Below are 13,800 nucleotides of genomic sequence, written 5' to 3'. Positions count from 1 at the left end.
CACCGAGCAGGAGTGTCTAGCGATCCCATGTGGCATCCGAAAGGTGCGGCCTTACCTGGAAGGTTATCGATTTACGGTAATCACCGACCATCACTCTCTAAAGTGGCTACACTCCCTACAGAACCCCTCAGGCCGGTTAGCAAGATGGGAACTCGAACTATTATAGTTTGACTTCAGTATGGAACATAGGAAAGGGAGTCTCAACGACGTGGCTGATGCACTGTCCAGAGCTCCGCTCCCTGCTGTGGAAGAGTGCTTCGCGATTTCCTCGATATCATCCGACTGGTACAAGAAAATGGCAGGCAAAGTCGACGACGGTTGTCAAAACTGCCCGGATCTGCAGATGGTCGACGGACATCTCTATAAGCATTTTTCCCGTAAGAACGCGTATGAGCCGAGTGGAAACAATGCGTTCCTCCATAGATGCGCTCTACCATCCTTCGCGACCACCACGATGCCCCTCACGCCGGACACCTGGGGGTATTCAAAACATTACAAAGGGTCCAACAAAATTATTATTGGCCAGAAATGTCAAGGGATGTTCGACGGTGCGTACGGAATTGGGAAACATGCGCAAAATACAAAGTGGAACAAAAAGCGCCCTTCGGACACATGCACACGATGCAGTGCGCTTCACCCTGGGAACTCGTATGCGCGGATTTTGTAGGACCTCTTTCTCGGTCCAAACCTGGTAATACATCGTTACTGGTTCTCGTGGATAAGTTCAGTCGATGGGTGGACCTGATACCCACCAGACGCGGCATAGCCCAGGATGTCGTCAAGGCGCTAAAGGAACAGATCGTATACAGATTCGGTTGCCCAAAATTCCTGCTGACCGATAACGGCGTCCAATTTATGTGCCGTGAACTTAAGTCTTTCCTGGAAGCCCACCACTGCACGATGGGGCCAATGGCAGGTTTTTGAGGCAAAAATTAATTTTTTCAAGTCAGTGATTGAAATTAAATAATAACGGAATTATATTCTTAACACTTTCAAACCTACAAAACCAAAAAATTACAATCTGGCAACGGCCCCCGGCGACAGGCCAAGCTGTCAAATATAATTTTCATTCCGTTTATTTCAGACATTCAGTCGTAATTAAACAATTTAAGTATTTTGGCGCCAAAACCTGATCTGTTGATATTATATATTTCTAAAAAATGGAAAATACGGGTAATGGTATGTAAATTAAGATTATTATTAAAAATGTAAATGTGAGGTTAGATGTGGTCAATAATTTGTTGTGTCAGTAAGTGATGTTTTTTGATGTAGTCTATGGTATCGTCCATGTGTTCTTTGGAGTAGAACTTTCGGTATCGGGGTGAAAGGTGACAATGCCGGCTAACAGATTTTGAAAATAAATTCTGCGTATACTTGCGAATAAAAAAATTATCAATTTCCAGATTTCGTAAAACTTAAAAATTAGGTTATTTTTAATTTATGGTTGGAAAATCAGCGAAAACCTAAACACGTTATAGACTGGCTTTCTGCGAAATTTAATAGAGGTGTCAAAGACAACTTCGAGACGGGAGTTAAAAAACAAGTTTTTAACATTACATTACTTAACCAAAAATGGATAAAAAAATTAGATCAAAAAATCATGTATTACAATTTGAAAGCTTATATTTAGCTAGCGACAGAGTATTTACGCTAGAACAAGGTAATGATACAAAGAAGAGGGCGCCCTAATGTGCGATTGAAATTCGACTAATGATTTTTGATAATGCTCAAATTAGTAACCGAAACAAACACGAAAAATACTAACACTCGCGGGTACCTCACTTTTTTTGGAAATCTGAGTTTACGTACCTGGAGTTAGTGTGGTGATTTGTTTGTGTTTAGAAATTATGCAAATTTATCCAATATTTTGTCCCTGCCAATATAACAACAAAGGCTTAAAATCTCGTTGTATTACAATGCAAGAGAGGGAGAATAGGCAAACGGAGCAGCGAAAGCAAATAGGATGGCTTCTATTCGGCTCGAAGGACCAAATGTTTAGGTGAGGGGGGGGGGGGGGTGGGGGAGGGGAATTCATAGGTTGGAAAAACGATAGCTCACGTTACCGAATGTTGAGCAGTGGAGGGAGAAATGAATAAGAGAAATAAAAACACAAGCAGTATCAATTTAAATATAATAATATGCTGGAAGTTTATTTGTGATTATTTTCAAACAACAAAGATTACCTTTGGTAATCGGTGGTAGTGCGACAGAGGCCTTTAAGTAATAACGCGTAGACCTTATTCTTCGACAAGTGACTAAATGACAAGTGAACGCAGAGGTTATAAGTGATCGTAGAGTATCCCATGTCATATACTAATACAATTACAAGTTATTCCAGTGAGAGCAAAGTGTAACAAAGTGAGCTAACCGACAACAACCGATGCCCAGCGGCGATCCGCACACTACGGTATCCGCAGAGGGAATTGTAGAGGAGATGACAATGCACCAATCAGCTTCTAACTTATACAACTAGTTTTATTCCATTTTACATACATTCCTCTATCAATTATTTCCCTAATTCACTTAAAAATACCAATTAGGACTACCCATCGTAATACATGTTTTACCTTCAACACCTAGACAAAACTCACAGCAACCACACACAACACACCACACTTATGCCAACAACAACAAACATAAGCCAGTGGCCCATTCGTCAACACTACCCACCCCAGCATACGTTTGACAACAAAGGCAAACATACATACGCACACCACACATCACTCTTGTTGACAACGCATTCTAATTTCGCACCACCATTCATACTGAAGCTACTATGTAAACATTGATTGTGGTGCATTTCTTGACAACCTCACGTCACAAGTGCTTCGCATTTACTTTGCAAACGCATATATAAGATGTTCAGAGTTTCACCAGAATTTGTCGAGAACCAGAGTTAGTACAAGTGAAAGTGATGTGTGGCTTGACCGCAGTCGTAGTAACCTGTAAGTAACGAGTGTACTTGATCTAATCGTCGTCGGCTACCTGCTCTTTGCCAGCTCCCCCGCTCGTTGCCAGCTCAACCGCTCGTTGCCAGCTGAACCGCTCTTTGCCAGCTCACCCGATCTTTGACAGCTCAAGCGCTCCCCCTTCAAGGCTTGTAGCCATTTTCCCCCTCCAGCAATTCAACGCACGTAGCCCGCTACTCGCCCACATTCAGCTCACCGCTTCGCCCCGTCAACGCTTGTAGCCAGCTACCCGCTCGCCGTACAACGCTCGTAGTCCGCTACTCGCTCGCATCCAGTTCACTGCTTCGCCCCGTCAACGCTTGTAGCCAGCTACCCACTCGAACTAAGTCAAAATATCTGAATATCCACTAAAACTACTAAAACTAAAAAGAAAACTCGTGTTATCACTTAAGGTTTGTAGCCAGCTACCCACTCGAACTAAGTCAAAATAGCTGAATTTCCACTAAAACTACTAAAACTAAAAAGAAAACTCGTGTTATCACTTAAGGTTTGTGGGTCCTTGAGTTGACCCTGGAGACGACTGAGCTTGCCTCAGCCTAAGATATAACCACTCCTTTATATGGCGCCCGAGCAGGGACCCGACGAAGACACGAATTGCGGGAACATTTCAACCACCGCCAGCGAAGATTCGTCGAGGTCCACGAATAGTAGTAGTGGAAAGATGGAAACAGAGGACTACCTAACACCTAAGTCCATTAGTTTTATATATCTCCTCCGGAAGGACAAGTTAATCAAAAGGCGCAAAACTGCCGGAATAAATACCGTTTAATGGGAGGTGTCTTGTCCGATCAGCAAATACTTTATCCCCGTGTATGTTGAAGGGGTCAAAGTCCAAGCCCTCGTGGACACAGGTGCCTCACTTAGTTATATCGACGAAGTCATGAGGTGTTTCCTTCACTCAAAAGGAGTACCTCGGGGAACGGCTAGGAGGAAAATTCAGATGGCCGAGTCTCAAGAAGCCGAGTGGCCAAACACACCATCAAATTGAAGCACAAGGAACCCATAAGACAGCGATATTTTCCACGCAACCCGGCTATGATGAGCGTGATAAACGAGGAGATCGACAATCGAACCATCTCGAAGCCCCTATAGCTCTCCCATTGTCCTGGCGAGAAAGAAGCAAGGGGGCTGGAGAATGTGCATCGACTACCGGAAATTGAATGAGGCCAGCGAGTCCGACACATATCCTCTACCGCAGATTAACCCTATACTGGACCAGCTACGAGAAGTCATGTTTATATCCACGCTCGAACTGAAGAACGATATTGGCAAATACTCTTGGACGGAGCTTCGAGGTCCCCGGTAGGGGCCTATTTCAGTGGAAAGTCATGCCACTTGGGCTGCACTCCGCACCTGCCACGTTTCAGAGGGCCTTAGACCAGATCGTGTGATCAGACCTCTACCCCCCGGTGTTCGTGTATTTAGATGATTCCTGGGGATGGCCTCGTGGTACCGAAGATTGCCAGCCCATTGAGACGCCTGCTAAAGAAATCGGTCCGGTGGGAGTGGGGTCCCAATGAAACGGAAGCATTCGAAAAACTGAAGCGTATACTAACCGAAGCTCCTGTCCTGGTATGCCCAGATTTCAACCGTCCTTTCTATCTACAGACCGATGAAAGTCGCGAAGGTCTCGGGGTAGTCCTTTTCCAGCGCCACTCCGAACACGAAGCCGTTATCGCCTACGCCAGCCGCTCCCTAACCGCCCTGGAGAGAAAATATTCGAGCACCGAGCAGGAGTGTCTAGCGATCCCATGTGGCATCCGAAAGGTGCGGCCTTACCTGGAAGGTTATCGATTTACGGTAATCACCGACCATCACTCTCTAAAGTGGCTACACTCCCTACAGAACCCCTCAGGCCAGTTAGCAAGATGGGAACTCGAACTATTATAGTTTAACTTCAGTATGGAACATAGGAAAGGGAGTCTCAACGACGTGGCTGATGCACTGTCCAGAGCTCCGCTCCCTGCTGTGGAAGAGTGCTTCGCGATTTCCTCGATATCATCCGACTGGTACAAGAAAATGGCAGGCAAAGTCGACGACGGTTGTCAAAACTGCCCGGATCTGCAGATGGTCGACGGACATCTCTATTAGCATTTTCCCCGTAAGAGCGCGTATGAGCCGAGTGGAAACAATGCGTTCCTCCATAGATGCGCTCTACCATCCTTCGCGACCACCACGATGCCCCTCACGCCGGACACCTGGGGGTATTCAAAACATTACAAAGGGTCCAACAAAATTATTATTGGCCAGAAATGTCAAGGGATGTTCGACGGTGCGTACGGAATTGGGAAACATGCGCAAAATACAAAGTGGAACAAAAAGCGCCCTTCGGACACATGCACACGATGCAGTGCGCTTCACCCTGGGAACTCGTATGCGCGGATTTTGTAGGACCTCTTTCTCGGTCCAAACCTGGTAATACATCGTTACTGGTTCTCGTGGATAAGTTCAGTCGATGGGTGGACCTGATACCCACCAGACGCGGCATAGCCCAGGATGTCGTCAAGGCGCTAAAGGAACGGATCGTATACAGATTCGGTTGCCCAAAATTCCTGCTGACCGATAACGGCGTCCAATTTATGTGCCGTGAACTTAAGTCTTTCCTGGAAGCCCACCACTGCACGATGGGGCCAATGGCAGGTTTTTGAGGCAAAAATTAATTTTTTCAAGTCAGTGATTGAAATTAAATAATAACGGAATTATATTCTTAACACTTTCAAACCTACAAAACCAAAAAATTACAATCTGGCAACGGCCCCCGGCGACAGGCCAAGCTGTCAAATATAATTTTCATTCCGTTTATTTCAGACATTCAGTCGTAATTAAACAATTTAAGTATTTTGGCGCCAAAACCTGATCTGTTGATATTATATATTTCTAAAAAATGGAAAATACGGGTAATGGTATGTAAATTAAGATTATTATTAAAAATGTAAATGTGAGGTTAGATGTGGTCAATAATTTGTTGTGTCAGTAAGTGATGTTGTTTGATGTAGTCTATGGTATCGTCCATGTGTTCTTTGGAGTAGAACTTTCGGTATCGGGGTGGATTCTCGTAAAAATATGTATCTGGTGAAAGTTGACAATGCCGGCTAACAGATTTTGAAAATAAATTCTGCGTATACTTGCGAATAAAAAAATTATCAATTTCCAGATTTCGTAAAACTTAAAAATTAGGTTATTTTTAATTTATGGTTGGAAAATCAGCGAAAACCTAAACACGTTATAGACTGGCTTTCTGCGAAATTTAATAGAGGTGTCAAAGACAACTTCGAGACGGGAGTTAAAAAACAAGTTTTTAACATTACATTACTTAACCAAAAATGGATAAAAAAAATTAGATCAAAAAATCATGTATTACAATTTGAAAGCTTATATTTAGCTAGCGACAGAGTATTTACGCTAGAACAAGGTAATGATACAAAGAAGAGGGCGCCCTAATGTGGATTATAGTGAAGTAAGAAAACTTGCTTCGGAAGTCTCCTATGAACACGGCAACAATACCAAGCTCTTGATTCATGCCGCCTCCTTTTTGGCAAATTTGTGAAAAGTAAAATATTTAAACTATGTTCTCAAGGAAGTTCGGTATCAACCAACTAAAATCAGAAAACAATTAACTTCGACAAAGAAAATTTATGAACGATATATCCAAATCTGAACCGATTTCAATATGAAGTCTCAATAATGTTTTCCAGGCCAAATTCCGTCAGACACTTTAAATTTCATCACAATTGGACATATATAGCGTGATTGCTGCACGAAATACCTAAAATCGGATAAAAATATATATATGGGAGCTATATCCAAATCTGAACCGATTTCGATATAATTTGGCACACTTTTTTCTAGACCTAATTCCGTCACACATTTTAAATTTCATCACAATTGGACATATATAGCGTGATTGCTGCACGAAATACCCAAAATCGGGTAAAAATATATATATGGGAGCTATATCCAAATCTGAACCGATTTCGATATAATTTGGCATACTTTTTTCTAGACCTAATTCCCTCACACATTTTAAATTTCATCACAATTTTATATATGGCGTGTTTGCTGCGCGAAATACCTAAAATCGGGTAAAAAGATATATATGGGAGCTATATCCAAATCTTAACCGATTTCGATATAATTTGGCATACTTTTTTCAAGACCTAATTCCGTCACACATCTTTAATTTCATCGAAATTGGACAGAATTTGCGTCTCTGTTGCACCAAATACCTCAAATCGGGCGAAAATATATATAGGAGCTATGTCCAAATCTGAACCGATTACAATATGATTTGGCAAACATATTTCTAGGCCGCGTTTTAAATTTCATCGAAATTGGACAGAAATTGCGTGTTTGTTGCACCAAATACCTCAAATCGGGCAAAAATATATATGGGAGCTATATCCAAATCTGATCCGATTTCAAAATAACTTGGCAAGCTTATTTCCCGTCTGAATTCCGCCACATATTCCAAATATCATCATAATTGGACAGAATTTTCGTGTTTGGTCCATCAATTACTCGAAATCGTGCGAACATATATATGAGAGCTATATCTATATATGAACCTATATCAACCAAATTTTGCAGATTAGTTTCTAGGCCGATTATAAACATCTGCACGAAATTTTGAAGGTCTAGCATGCACCTGTGATTTGTTGCCCCAAAAACCTGTCACCGGCCCCATCGTGCACTGCAGTGTAAGTGTGTCATAAATGTCTATATTAATTACTTCATCCATTTTCATTATCAAAATATTAACAGCTCATAATACTTTAATATTATTCACCAACCAAGAGTCACTGACTTCATTCATTCATGTTGCCAGTGGTCAGTTACTCCAATTACCTCTTGGTGTCATATGACATATTTCGTTCACACGTCCAACGACAATTGTCGTTCTGATTCTTACATTGTTGCAATATGAGGCCGCACGCGTACACTCACACAAATACAATTAATGTAGTACCCAGCCAACAATTTTTGCCGAGATCGTACCGAATTCGGATGTATTTTCTGCACAAGTTTCCATTTCTGATGCCGTAATCGCATGCAAAACAGGTCCGAATTTGTGTGAAGCGGTTCGCAGAATTCGGAACGTTTTGTCGAGGGAAATTCGGAAAGAACATTCTAGTCTCTACACGAATTCGTTTAGAATTCGAAAGATTTTCTGATAACACTCTGAAGAAATATTCGAAAATCTGAAGAAAAAAAAATTCTTTTCGGAGATTTGTTTCGAGATTCTGAAAATTTTCGGAACAAATTCTAAAAAAATTCTAGATATTTTCGGAAACTATTCTGATGTTTTATTAGATATTCTGAATATTTTCTCCCAAAATTCTCAATGTTTATTAGGATACGATTCGAATTTCTCATCGATTAAATTGGAACTTTATTTAAAATATTTGTTGAACTTTTTATTATTACAATGATGATGAAATAGTATTCGTCGCTGCTGCCCACTGAATTGCACATTTATAAAATCATAAAGCACAGTCCTTGCGAACAAATTTTCCATTTGATTTATCTAAAATAGAAATAACAATATTATAAACAACGTTTTAGAAAATGTGTATACAATCTTACACTTTCATTTATTGTAAAACATGTGCCAATTTCATCACAAAATAACTTGTTCCGTTACGTCTTATTCACTTAACAGCTGCAAAATAACTAAAAAACAAGCAATATCGTGAAGACACAAAAAATCTCTCCCTTTTCTTTAAATCAACTCTCGACGAATGTTCGGCAATTTTGTTCCCGAGAGAGAGAAACGAATCAAAATTTCCCATTAGAGTATGTACAGATTACTCGCAACATTTTCGAAAACAAGCGCACGAAAGTGTGCAGAAATTCTTAAACGAAATCTTGCTGAAGATCACTTCAATTTCTGAGGGAAATTTTGAGAATTCCGTACATTTTCTGAACAAACTTTGGAAAACCTCTTAAAAGAATCTAATATCTGAGCGCTCGGCAACAATTGTTTACTGGGTATTTGGATAGTATATTATAAATGTATATTATAATTTTGTATAAATAGACATAATAATTTCGAAATAAAATCAATCATTGTTATTATTTCGCTCTACATGGCGACCGTGACAAGTGCTCTATCTGCACTGCACGGAAAAATAATTTTTTTAAAGTGCTCGCCCATGGCACTATAAACACAACAGTAAATGTTGATTAGAACCGTTATATCAACGTTTTACAGTGCTCGCCCATGGCACTATAAAGGAATTAATTTAAACTGAATTCCAATGCCGAATGCCGTTTGCTACTGAAGGAGAAAAAATTGCCATTGAAGAAGACATCTTTACCAAGCCACAATCAATTGAAGGACGACAACAAAAAGGGTCCCGAAGCCAGGAGTACAAGAACAGCCAAAGAAGAATGCCGAAAAATACATATAATAATATATAAAATTAGTTATATAACTGAGTGCTCACCCAGCACCAGTCAGGGCCAGAAGGCGTAATTCGCTCTTGGCAAAAATCTTTTATACATTAAATATAGACTTACATAGCTATTGTAAAAATATCTTTTATACATTAAATATAAACTTAAATATTGTTTTGTAAAAATGGGATCAGAGGAATCCAAAATTTCACACCCAAACGCTAAATTGATTAACAACATTGAAGTAATAGAACATACAGACCAAATAACTTCCTTATGGTACCTATTACTAATATTGAATGTGTTAGTAGGAATAAACGTGTTAATAAAATGTTATTGTATGCATAAGAAAGCATGTATATCAGTCGTGGAAACGACTTAGATAAAATTTAAAAATCAATTAAAAACAAATTTTAAGTAAATAACAATTGAATATAATTAAAATAATAATAAAACTATAGTTATATTTCTCAATGGACTTGCAATCAATACTCTGTAAAAGTAGAAACATTAAAGAGACATTCGATATATATAAATGTTTAAACACTGATAGACCGACTAAAGAGGAAACACTTGTAAAACACTTAGAAAATTTATTAAGATTCCTGGAAGAAATTAAGGTAGTCCTAAACGTTAACTATTCACGTCTGACTGTATGGCACAAAAGTGCAGCAGACGGATTCTTTTTAGATATCAGGAATAGATTAATACAGGTTGCAGAAAGGAAGGGTATATAACTAAAAATTACAGAATCCATTCATAAAAAAATATATATAGAAATAACAACAATTTCGGGAAAATCATCCACAAATACAGAATTGAACAATAAGGATAAATATCAACCAACCATATTAACAAAAGAAAGCAAACTGGCTCAATCCAAAGCAGAATTTTTGAAAATGCCATCAAGTATGATTCCAGAATTTCAAGGGAAAGCGCAAAATCTTAACAAATTTATTGTCGCTTTAGAGTTATTTATTACTTTACGAGAAGAACATGAAGAAGTATCGGTCGCTTTGGTGAAAACCAAACTTGCAGGTACAGCAACAAATCTAATTAGTAATGAGACAACTATAAAGGACATAATTGAAACATTAAGAAACACAGTACACAGCATGCTATAAAAGCCATGACAAAGAATTGTTCTAATAGCAAATTTAAAATTATAATGGAAGCGGGAACATTCAATACTATGAATGAAGCCGTTAGCAAATTCGTTAATAGTTGCACCGAGGCAACTGACAGTAACAATTCCGTATTCTACTACAACCAAAGAGGTAGAAATAATAGAAGTAGAAATCAAAACAAAAATAAAAAAAAAATCAATATAGAGACAATCGTAGATACAACAATGACAGACCACAAGGTCAATCTTATAACAGAGGTGGTAATCGCAACAGACAACGAAACAATAACCGAAGTGTAAATGCAACACAATCGGGAAACGAGTTGCCCCCTTGAGCGAACCAGAATAAATGAAATATATTATTTTAATCTCAGTCTAAGTAATTTTATAGATGTTCAAAATGCCGACACAAAATGTAGACTAATATTGGTAGTTGACACAGGTGCTGACATATCATTATTAAAGAATTTATATGGACAATATGAAAACGTGAATAAAAATAATATAGCTAATCTATCAGATATCGGGAAAGGAATCATAGAATCTTTAGGATCAATAGATGTTAATCTTAAATTATCAAATTTTATTGTGCCACACAATTTTCATATTGTTCCACGGAGTTTCCCCATTCAATGTGAAGGAATACTTGGAATGGACTTTACGACAAAATATAACCGTTTATTAGATTTTAAAAGTGGAAATGATAGTTTCGCTTTAAGACCTCGTAATTTCCATGGTTGTATACGAATACCAATAATTCATAAAATTAAAGAAAACACTATTTTACTTCCTGCCAGATCAGAAGTTTTTTAACAAACACGTTTAGTAACCAATGAAAAATCAGTACTAGTACCAAATCAAGAAATTCAGGAATATTCATAGCTAGCACAATAGTAGATAGTTATGTAGCCTTTATAAGAATAATAAATACAACTAAAGATGATGTTACATTAAACAGTAAAAATATAAAATTTGAATCATTAGAAAATTATGATATAATAACGGAAAGTCAACAAACAGATAAAAGAACTAAAGAAGTTCTAAGTAAATTAAAATTTCCTTTTCTCTTTAAAGAAGGCCTCAGAAATCTCTGTGCTGAATTCGGCGATATTTTCGGTATTGACAGTGAACCTATAACATCAAATAACTTCTACAAACAAAAACTTAGATTGAGTGACAAAACGCCAATATATATAAAAAAAATTATAGAAACCCAGAATCTCATAAGGAAGAAATAGATAAACAAGTCTCAAAATTAATTAAGAATAAAATAGTGGAGCCATCTATTTCGGACTATAATAGCCAACTTCTCTTGGTACCCAAGAAATCACTACCAAACTCTTCCGAGAAAAGATGGCGGTTAGTTATAGACTACCGTCAAGTAAATAAAAAGTTGTTTGCAGATAAATTTAGAGCAAAATATTTTTCATGTCTTGATCTTACGTCTGGATTTCACCAGATTGACCTAGAAGAAGAAACTCGTAACATAACATCATTTTCAACCAGCAATGGTTCTTATCGATATACTCTACTTCCGTACGGATTGAACATAGCACCAAACTCGTTCCAAAGCATGATGACTATTGCCTTTTCAGGACTGAAACCAGCACAAGCATTTCTGTATATGGACTATTTAATAGTAGCAGGATGCTCTGAAAAACACATGTCCCAACATTTAAGAGATGTTTTTCAATTATGCAGACGTTACAGACTGAAACTACACCCAGAAAAGTGTTCATTTTTTATGCATGGAGTTACGTTTTTGGGTCATAAATGTGCAGATAAGAGCATACTTCCTGATGAAAGTAAATATGACGTTATTAAAAGATATCCAACACCCACAGATGCTGATAGCGTTAAACGGTTTGTAACATTTTGTAACTACTACAGACGTTTCATTAAAAATTTTTCAGAGCACTCTCGTCATTTAACAAGGTTGAGCAAAAAGAATGTTCCGTTTGAATGGACACCTGAATGTAATATGGCATTTGAGTATTTGAAAACTGAATTAATGAAACCCACTCTGTTACAATATCCAGATTTCAAAAAGAATTCTGTATAACTACAGACGCCAGCAAACATGCATGTGGCGCTGTTTTAACGCAAGTTTATAATGGACTACAACTACCAGTTTCGTATGCTTCAAGAACTTTTACAAAGGGAGAATCCAACAAATCTACTATAGAACAGAAGTTAATAGCGATACACTGGGCAATCAATCATTTTAGACCCTATGTATACGGAAGAAAATTTTTGGTAAGATCAGATCACTTGTATACCTATTTTCTATGCGGAATCCAAGCTCCAAACTAACACGGATTAGATTTGGAAGAATATGATTTTATAGTAGAATACCTCAAGGGGGAGGACAATAGCGTAGCAGACGCACTATTCCGTATTACGGTAGATGAACTTAAGGACATGACATGTAATATCATGAAGATAATGACAAGATCGTCTAAAAATCAGGAAAATACCTGCGCAGGTAATACTAAAGAAATTAATGGACAATGTAATGATAATAAGCCCAATGTCTATGAAGTCATTAATAATAATGACGCACGTAAATACATGCAGATAAAACTAGATTCCAAAAAATGTTTGCTAGAACATGGAAAGAAGGTTATATCCAAATTTATAGTGAGTGACATGTACTCCAATGGAAATCTCGACTTAGGTCAGTTTTTCCAAAGCCGTGTTTTCAGAAGCCGGGTTACATGGGACTACACGATTAAGTATGTCACAAAACGAGCAGATTTTCGAATCTGTTTTGTTAAGTAGGTTTAAAGAAATGGGCAATAAAATACTGAAAAATGTAAAAGCAGCGCTACTACAAAACGTGACATTAATAGACAAGAATAATAAGTCCAATATACGTAAAATCCTGACAAAACACCATGATGATCCAATTGAAGGAATTCCGCGTACCCTGATGAAAATAAGAAAATATTATTATTGGCCACAAATGACAAAAGATATAAGAAACTATGTAAAGAAATGCAAGAAATGTCAAATAGCAGAAACAACTACACATACAAAATCGCCAATGACTATTACTCAAACACCTTCAGGTGCTTTTGTTACCGTTATTATTGACACTATAGGAACTTTATCAAGAACTGAAAATGGTAACGAGTATGCCATAACGTTCATTTTCGATCTCACAAAATACCTTGTAGCAATTCCAGTTGAAGATAAAAGTTCAAAAACAGTAGCAAAAGCCATAGTTGAAGATTTTATTCTGCACTACGGGCCATTGAAGACGTTCATCACGGACCAAGGTACAGAATGTAGAAATGCTCTACTGAC

Source organism: Musca autumnalis, unplaced genomic scaffold (assembly GCF_047663935.1).
Source record: "Musca autumnalis isolate F117 unplaced genomic scaffold, ASM4766393v1 scaffold_1, whole genome shotgun sequence".
In the NCBI taxonomy this organism is placed as follows: Eukaryota; Metazoa; Arthropoda; class Insecta; order Diptera; family Muscidae; genus Musca; species Musca autumnalis.
The sequence above is the reverse complement of the archived record's forward strand: the minus strand, read 5'-3'. Positions refer to the sequence as shown.